Consider the following 9,454-nt stretch of genomic DNA (forward strand, 5'->3'; position numbering starts at 1 on the left):
ATCTAGTCTTTCCATAATTTTATAAGCCTTTATCATGTCTCCATGGACTCACCTTTTTCTTCTAAATTAGAAAGTCCTAAACACTTTGGTCCCTGACCTGGCCTGATCTTGTCAGATCTCATCTAAGTAGGATTGATCCTGGCAAGTATTTGAATGGGAGACCTCCAAGGAATACCAGGGTCACAACATGGAGGCAGGCAATGGCAAACCACCTCTGAAGGTCTCTTGCCTTGAAAACCCTATGGGGTCACCATAAGTCAGATGTGATTTGACAGCAAACAAAAACACTTAGGCCTTTCCTAATAGAGGAGTCTCTCCAATCTTAATAGTTTTGGACGACTATTTCAGTGGTATTTCATCTCTATATTATTCTTGGCGAGAACAGCACATAGCACTCCAAATGTGGCATCACTTTATATGAAGACCATTACAGGGCTTGCTGTTTATTTTAAATCCATTTCCTAGGATAGAATGTACCTTGCCCCCCCCCATTGCCACATCACATTAAGTCAATGTTTTCTATAAGTTATCTACCTCCCCCTCTCTAAGATCTCTTAGCCCCAATTCTCACTTTTCCTCCCCCATTTGTAATCTCAGGACCTTTCAGAATTATACAGAGCACTCCATACTGTCCGTTGACTGGATATTTCAAGAAGCCTTGATGTTTAGAATCACCTACCATGCTTCTCCAGCCTTAAGAAAGTGATCCCGTATTACCTAAAACACATCCTTTACACTGTTGGCCTAACCAAGATCAGAAAGAGAAGGCATGGTCCAGTCAAATGAAAGTTGTGTCTTCTCTGATGCTTGGCTTGTAATTGCTTTGTGGCTGTAACTTCACTCAGCAGCCTGAATTAGAGAGAAAAAATAGCTAAATTGATTTTTTGAGCAATATTTGCTGGAATAGCTGTAGTATGGTCTCTTTAAAGTAACAGAAGCTGCAGCAGCTGGTGGAACAGGAGGTCTGGAGTGAGGAACTGGAACAGTGCAGTTCTCCACAATACTTTCTCTTTTACTGCTACACTGAAAAACACAAAAAGGAAGAAGAAGAAGGAGTTGGTTTTTATATGCTGACTTTCTCTGTCACTTAAGGGAGAATCAAACTGGCTTACAATCACCTTTCCCTCCCCACAACCGATACCCTGCGAGGTAGGTGGGGCTGAGAGAGCTCTAAGACAGCTGTGACTAGCCCAAGGTCACCCAGCTGTAGGAGTGGGGAAACTAACCCGGTTCCCCAGATTAGCGTCCGCCGCTCCTGTGGAGGAGTGGGGAATCAAACCCGGTTCTCCAGATTAGAGTCCATCACTCCAAATGCCCACTCTTAACCACTACACCACGCTGGAACCAAATGCATCTTGGCCCAAGGGGCATGTGAATTCCGCAAGAGAGAAAAAGACCGTGGCTCTGTCTGCCAGCCAGAGAGCTTCAGCACTGTCTTTGGCTAGCCTCCCATACAGCTACTACAATTCCATTTTAGAACAAATGCCCTGTTGATTGTTGTCTTCAACTGCTGGCTATTTGGGAGGATTGAAGATGGATTTCCACCACTGGATAAATTGCCCTGGAGCTGTGAGTTAACAATGATGGACTTTCTAACAGCCTTTGTGATTCCCAATCATCTGTGTGACATTAAGATGAAACAGGAAACATTGGATCCTGAATCTCCAGGGACCTTCAGATTATAGCAAATGAAGCTATCAGCAGAGTCTCAGAACAAAGAGCCACCAAGCGAAGCACTGGCAGAAAGATACCAAAGAGCTTCTGAGCATCATTGCCTACCACTCTCCTCAGCAAATTTTGAAGCCTTCTTCCAGCAGCCTTTGCATAAACGTATGAAGCTGCCTTACACTGTTCTACCAAGGTCAGAAGTGTTTACTCTGGCAGTGGCTGGCTAGAGACACATGCGTAGGTTTGCCAGCTCTGGGTTGGGAAATACCTGGAAATTTGGGGGTTGGAGCCTGAGGAGGGTTGAGTTTGTGGAAGGGAGGGACTTCAATGGGGTATAATGCCATGTAGTCCAAAGTGGCCATTTTTTCCCATGAGAACTGATCTCTGTCACCTGGAGATCTGCTGTAATAACGGGACATCTCCAGCCCCAATCTGGAGGTTAGTAACCCTTCTCATGTGGATGTCTGTCAAATCATCAACTGCCTGAGCCTTTTAATTGGAACAGCCAGGGATTCAACTGTGCCACTGCCCCATCTTGAGTGCTTTTCCACCAGAGGTCAGTGATGTTGGAGGAAGGGTCCATTGTGAAGAAACTATTCCCCTGTTGAAAAAAATCTTTGTCTTCTTTTATACTTGAGTGAATGAGGAGATAAACAAAGCTGAAGTTTTTCTTGAATGGGGTTCGCAAAAAGCCCTCTGGGGAGTAATCGCGAATCGTGTGACTCCAACCTTAAGTTACCAGCCCCTGAGAATAATAAAAGTAGGCATGTAAAACCTGAGTGCAGTAAGAAGCATAGGAAGAGATCCCTCAGAGACATGATTGCAAGTGACAGTTTCTTTCATGCTATCCATGCTCCGTGGTTTCAACCTGTAGTGGTGCCACATTTTATTATGCGCAGGGAAGAGCCAGGCAGGCAAAAATAGCATTCGAGTAACACAGAAGAGCACTGATTTAAATAGAAATGGGTAACTGTAGCTCAAGAGCTCCTAATGACCTCATCCGCAAATAGAATATTAAATGAAATTTGCTTTAAAGATCAATTTCATATATAAGGGCAGACAAACAATGTAGGCTTTCAGATGGTCAATGTCATACTAGAGTGAGACAATCATGCTTTTATCATCCTTTGGATGTGGTTTCCCTGACTGCATTGTAGAGAGTCTACAAAAGGCCTTGTTAGATTCTAATTTTCAAAGAGCTTGGGATCGAGAGGGTGGCTTTCTGTGCCCGCCAGTCATGCAGAGGTGGCTGGCATACCTCTGCATATCACTCTGATGACAGCAGCAACACCCCCACATGTCCAAACAAGCTAACAAAAGATTGAGCTCCATATAAGAAGCTTCCCTGTTGCCTCTGATAATAGTATTTTCCAATAGAGCACGTGAGTGGCTTGCACAGTCAACACATGTGCTGTCGTCAAGGATAGAAAAATCAAAGGATATATATAGGAACATGTCCACAAAGTGCTAGTGACCCTATGTGTGTTGCGCCAAGAGGAGAAGGTTCAAGCATGTAGGGTACCCAGTGGTGCAAGAGCTAGTGCTGGGTTTGTCTGCACTTTGACGTGAACTTTCACTTACAAGGTACCGTCATATCTTAGTAAATCCCTTACTCACAATCTAGGAGCCATGGAAAAAGGGTTGAATGGATTGCATGGTGGCAGCTTCCTTGGGACAGCCACTTTTAAAGAGACTGTCCACAGGATAGGGTTGCCAGCTCCTGGTTAGAAAATACCTGGAAATTTTGGGTGTGGAGCCTGAGGAGGGTGGGATTTGGGAAGGGTTTTTTTTTCCAATGGGGTATAATACCATGGAGTACACCTTCCAAAGTGACCATTTTCTCCAAGTGAACTGGTCTGTTGCCTGAAGATCAGTTGTAATCTCAGGAGATCTCCAGCCACTGCCTGGAGGTTGGCAACCCTACCACAGGATGATGATCCCTTCCTCCCTTGTCAATAGAAGAGAAAAACATTTCATTGAGGGGAGCACCAGTGGATCAGACCAGTGTAGCCCATGTAGTCCAGCATTCTGGTTCATACAGTGGCCAACCAGTTGTCCTGAAGCCCAACCAATAGGAAACAGAGGCCTAGGCCTTTCCCTGGTGTTCCCTCCTAGCTCTGGTATTCAAAAATAACACATGAGTTGTGGTTTCTTCTCAGTTCCCCTGTGCAACTACACCCCTCCTTGGATTTGCACTCCAAAGGCAAATGTGAGATTTGGAAACCCATGCCTTTGGCTGAATTTCCTGATTTTACATATTAATATTGATTGAAAATATATATTTCATATCATATGAAACAATGTTTTTTCTCCTTTGGGAAAAATTTAAATTCCTGTATAGTTTGGGATCAAACCCATTTCCATAACAATACGTTTCAAATGATGTGCATGTAATACCCTTTTTGCTCTTTGCATTAGTTACAAGAACTGTATGTAATGAAATTCCAATGAATTCCTTTGAAATGGATGATTTATTATAACTGGGGACAAGGACATCTGATCAATGGAGATCTGATTTCCAGCACTGACTTAGAAAGGGAAAATCAAGGCTGGCCTGTGCTGTGTTTTCACAGATATTATTTTACTTCATTTTCATTATAGGGGGAAAGCTGCACTCCTATTAGAAGGAAGGAGTTTTCACTTCTGAAGATTAATTGTTCCACTGTATTGATATGTTTCTCTTGATAACTGAGGCCTATGTTCTTCTGAGATGGTAAGCTTTAGGGTTGCCAGGACCCTCTTTGCCCCTGGCAGGAGGTTTTTAGGCAGAGCCTGAGGAGGGCGGGGTTTGGGGAGGGGAGGGACTTCAATGCAGTAGAGTCCAATTGTCACAGCGGCCATTTTCTCCAGGTGAACTGATCTCTATCAGCTGGAGATCAGTTGTAATATCAGGAGATCACCAGCTAGGACCTGGAGGTTGGCAACCCTAGTAAACTTGCATCTGGTTTGTGTAGGGTTTGTATGATGGAACGAAAGCCCCTTAATACCTCCTTCCATCTCAAAAGCTAAAATGGCAGCAGGAAGGTCAGAATAGAAGCCTTTCCCCGTGACGTGCTAGTTTTCTCTGCACAGGAAAAAATAGAGGTGCATACAACAGTCATGTGATTGCCACCTGTAGTTTGAAGAGGTAAAGCCAGATACAGGTTGACCACCTAAATGAGTCTGGGCCATAGTCTTTTGCTAGGCTTAGCAGTAGGGTTGCCAGGACCCTCTTCACCACTGGCTGGAGGTTTTTGGGGTGGAGCCTGAGGTGGGCAGGGACTTCCCTGGGAAGGGGAGGGACTTCAATACCATAGAGTCCAATTGGCAAAGTGGCCATTTTCTCCAGGTGAACTGATCTCTACCAGCTAGAGACAAGTAGTAATAGCAGGAGATCTCCAGCTTGTACTTGGAGGTTGCCAACCCTACTTAGCAATAATTTGGAATGTACCTCCTGAAGTTTAATATTCAGTAGACAATCACATTGAGATCTATGGTCTGGCTGATCTTATGGTTTCATTATGCAGGAAGCTTCCACATCAGGGCTAATGCAGCCATAAAAACCATCAGGATCGTATACTTCCCCAGTAACTAAGTCACAAGCATAATGCTTACAAAAACAGAAACCAACGACATAGCAATAGCAGCAGTCACATGGACAGGACCCCTGGCAGCTCCATTCCCACCCACCAATCTTGATATCTAATAGATAAGGTTGCCAGGTTCATCTTTGCCACTGGTGGGAGGATTTTGGGGTGGAGCTTGAGGAGGGCAGGGTTTGGAGGGGAAGGAACTTCAATGTCATAGAGTCCAATTGCCAAAGTGGCCATTTTCTCCAGATGAACTGATCTCTGTCCACTGGAGATCAGTTGTAATAGCGGGAGATCTCCAGCTTCTACCTGGAGTTTGGCAGCCCTACTAATAGATGATGTCCCCACCATACCCAAAGAAGACACCAAGCTATATGTTGCAACAGCCTCACATTGCCCATGCATGGAAGGCACCAACCAACTGGCAACGATGTCATGGAACCCATCCTGGCTCCCAGCACCTCTCTCAGCTCAGGCCTCTGTAGCCCAGAAGGACCCTGAATATAGAACCTACAAACCACAGTAGAAAAGAGCAAGAGTCCAGTAGCACCTTGAAGACGAGCAAAATTTCTGGTAGGGTGTGAGCTTTTGTGAGTCAGAGCTCACTTGCAGAAGTGAGCTCAAACCTTACCAGAAATTTTGTCTTTAAGGTGCTACTGGACTCTTGCTCTTTTCTACCGCTACAGACAGACTAACACGGCTACCCATTGGGATCTATCTACAGACCACAGGTGTGTATTGAGAATATTTTGTGAATGACAATATTGCAGGAGTTGCTAAGAAATACTTCTTAGCTGCTGAGAACTACTTCTAAGTAATGAAAAATATGCCAAGCTGCTCCCCCTACCGCCTCCTCTTATGTTACCAAGGAACAGATCACAAATTAGGAAGAGCACCAGAAATGAAGAAGTCATCAAAGCAGCACCAAGAAAAGTCCTTTGAAATGAAAGCTTTTTTTTTTTTTTAAAGAAGCCCAGAACAGATCTTTTCCTGGGTCTTCTAGGAGTTGTACAAGCTAGTCTGCAGTAGCCACCAAACCACCGGTTGCTCATGAACTGCTAGTTGGAGATCCTTGATTTACTAATAATCAGCAACAATTCTTACTTCGTCAGTCAAGAAAACTAGGGCTGTTGATTCGGTTCGGCCCGAACTGAAAATCCGAATTTCCCCTGATTCGGTGGTTTTTAGTTCGGGAGGAACCGAACTCAAAACTGGCGGGCAACCGGGGGGGCCGAATTCAGCGAGTTCGGGAGTTCGCGAATAAATTCGGCAAATTCGGCCGTCAGTAAGCAGCATAACCGTCAGTAAGCAGCATTCTCCTCCCCCGGCCAATCGGTGGCCAAGCTGGGTCTTCTTCTGGCCAATCAGTCAGGATTGAGTACTGGAGGAATCAGCTGGTGTGCGGCCCGGCCAGGGAGAGAGAGAGAGAGAGCGAAATCCTCATGTGGGTGTGGGGGTGCTTGTGCACATTCGCTCCTTTCTGTGGCTGCAGGGGGCGCTTTTTGGGGGATATAGCCCCCAAACTTTTAGCATAGCTTCAGTCAATTATTCTTAAGATCCTACCCAAGTTTTGTAAAGATGGGTTCAGTGGGGGCAGAAATATCGCCTCCCCTCCTTTTCTCTTTCCATGGCTGCAGGGGGTGCATTTTTGGGGGTGCAGATCCCAAACTTTGAGCGGAGTTTCAGACCAGTGTTCTTAAGATACCCCCCAAGTTTTGTGAACATTGGGTCAGGGGGTCCCGAGATATGGGCTTTCCCCTTTCCCCTTTTCCCTATTGGGATGAATGGATCAGCCGATCCTGTGCATCTCCAGAGCAAAACGTCCTGTGCCTAATTGGAATCATCTTGGATTACAAGTCCTCTTCAGCCCCTCTTGATGGAACAGAAGACAGCCACAGTAAGACCCCTTTGGGGGCTTTAATCTATAATTTTTCTCCTGTGTATGTGTGTGTGTGTGGGGGAAAGCAGAGTCTGTGTGTGTGTGGGGAGGGAGCAGTTTCTGTGGGGGGGAGGAGCCAAAGGGGGCTTTCGTCGGTTCTGCCTGGGGTGTGTGTTCCCCCTCGAGTCTCTCGCTCCCTGGTTTGAGGGGGGAGGTTTCAGTTGTGTGTTGCAAAGGTGTTGCTTAACAAGGTTGTGTTGTTTTGCAGTTGTTTTGCAAATTTCTCAGCTGTTGTCGGGGCTGGGAGCTTTGTGCGTGGGCGGCAAGCTCTGCTGAGAGATGCACATTAAGGGTGGGGGGACCCCTTTCAGGGCCCATATCTCAGCCCCCCCTGACCCAATCTTTACAAAACTTGGGGAGTCTTTCAATAAACGTCCTTTGAAGCTCTGCCGAAAGTTTGGGACCTCTAACCCCAAAAATGCCCCCCCAGAGCCGCGGAAAGGCGCGATTGTGTTTTTAATGGCTTTATTCGGCCGAATTTTTTTCCGAACTTTGAATTCCCGCCGAATTGAACGGATCCGAAGTGGGGGAGTTCGGTCTTCGGCATATCCCGAATCTAAACGGGCTGAATTCGGCCGAATCCGAACTATACCGAATTTTTTTTAATTCAACAGCCCTAAAGAAAACAAAAATATGGCTGGACCAGACCAACATATATCTGGTCTAGAATTTTCTCCCCCCACCCGACTGTACTCAATCAGATGGTTTAGCTGAGGGTGAACAGGGTGGTGTGGCATGCAATCAGACAGCGCCTGGCATGCCCGGGGAGGTCTGCCCCTGATGGTTGGAATAGCTCTGTCTTGCAGGCCCTGCAGAAATCCCTAAGGTCCCGCAGGGCCCTGGTCTCATTGGAGAGGCTATTCCACCAGGCAGGGGCCAGGGCAGAAAAAGCTCGGGCCCTGGCCAAGGCCAGCCAGACACTCTTTGGGCTGGGGACCACCAGCAAATTGGCACTTGGAAGATGGTCACATTCTCGGGGGAACCTACTAGGAGAGGCCCTCCATTCTATCTAGTGGGTTTCAGGAGCATGACTGAAGAAATCAAGGTGCTGCTGTTCTCTGTTCCTAAATTTCGAGGCAAAGGAATAACCTGAATGTTATCAGCTCAACTTCAGTTTCCCCCTGAATCCAACAGGGAAAATTATATTATCAGAGCCAGTCAAATCTCACCACTTTAGCGAATGCTGAAAAAAATATCATTGTTTATCAGTGCATGAAACTGCATGTACATATCCTACCTTGCCTCAAATGTCATTGAAACTGAGGGAACACTTTGGGAAATGAGATAGTGCTTTAAATAGACATTAAATGTACAATGCTTTAAATATACATTTCAGTATGTAACTCTGAGATCTTCTTTTCGAAAGCTGTGACTTCTGGCAGTTTCAGTGAGGCTTTTGTCTGAAAGAACCAGTGTGCTAAATTCTTATACTTAGAGAGCCAGCTTGGTGTAGTGGTTAAGAGAGGTGATTTGGAGTGGTGGACTCTGATCCGGAGAACCGGGTTTGATTCCCCATTCCTCCACATGAGCGGCGGAGGCTAATCTGGTAAACCAGATTTGTTTTTTCACTCCTACACTTGAAGCCAGCCTGGTGACCTTGGACTAGTCACAACTCTCTCAGCCTCACCTACTACACAGGGTGCTTGTTTTGGGGAGGGGAAGGGAAGGTGATCGTAAGCCAGTTTGATTCTTCCTTAAGTGGTAAAAAAGTTGGCATATAAAAACCAACTCTTCTTCTTCTTGTTGTGTGTGTGTTAATGCCATCAAGTCGCTTCCGACTCATGGCGACCCTATGAATCAAAGTCCTCCAAAATGTCCTGTCATTGACAGCCTTGCTCAGATCTTGCAAACTGAGGGCTGTGGCTTCCTTTAGTCAATCCATCTCTTGTTGGGTCTTCCTCTTTTCCTGCTGCCCTCAACTTTTCCTAGCATGACTGTCTTTTCTAGTGACTCTTGTCTTCTCATAATGTGACCAAAATATGACAGCCTTAGTTTAGTCATTTTAGCTTCTAGGGTCAGTTCAGGCTTGATTGAATCGATAACCCACTGATTTGTTTTTTTGGCAGTCCACGGTATCCGTAACACTCCAACATCACATTTCAAAGGAATCTACTGGATGGCCCAGGCTAGCCTGATCTCGTCAGATCTCAGAAGCTAAGCAGGGTCAGCCCTGGTTAGTATTTGGATGGGAGACCACCAAGGAATACCAGGGTTGCTGTGCAGAGGAAGGCACTGGCAAACCACCTCTGTTAGTCTCCTGCCATGAAAACCCCAAAAG

This window comes from Euleptes europaea, chromosome 9, assembly GCF_029931775.1.
Source record: "Euleptes europaea isolate rEulEur1 chromosome 9, rEulEur1.hap1, whole genome shotgun sequence".
In the NCBI taxonomy this organism is placed as follows: domain Eukaryota; kingdom Metazoa; phylum Chordata; class Lepidosauria; order Squamata; family Sphaerodactylidae; genus Euleptes; species Euleptes europaea.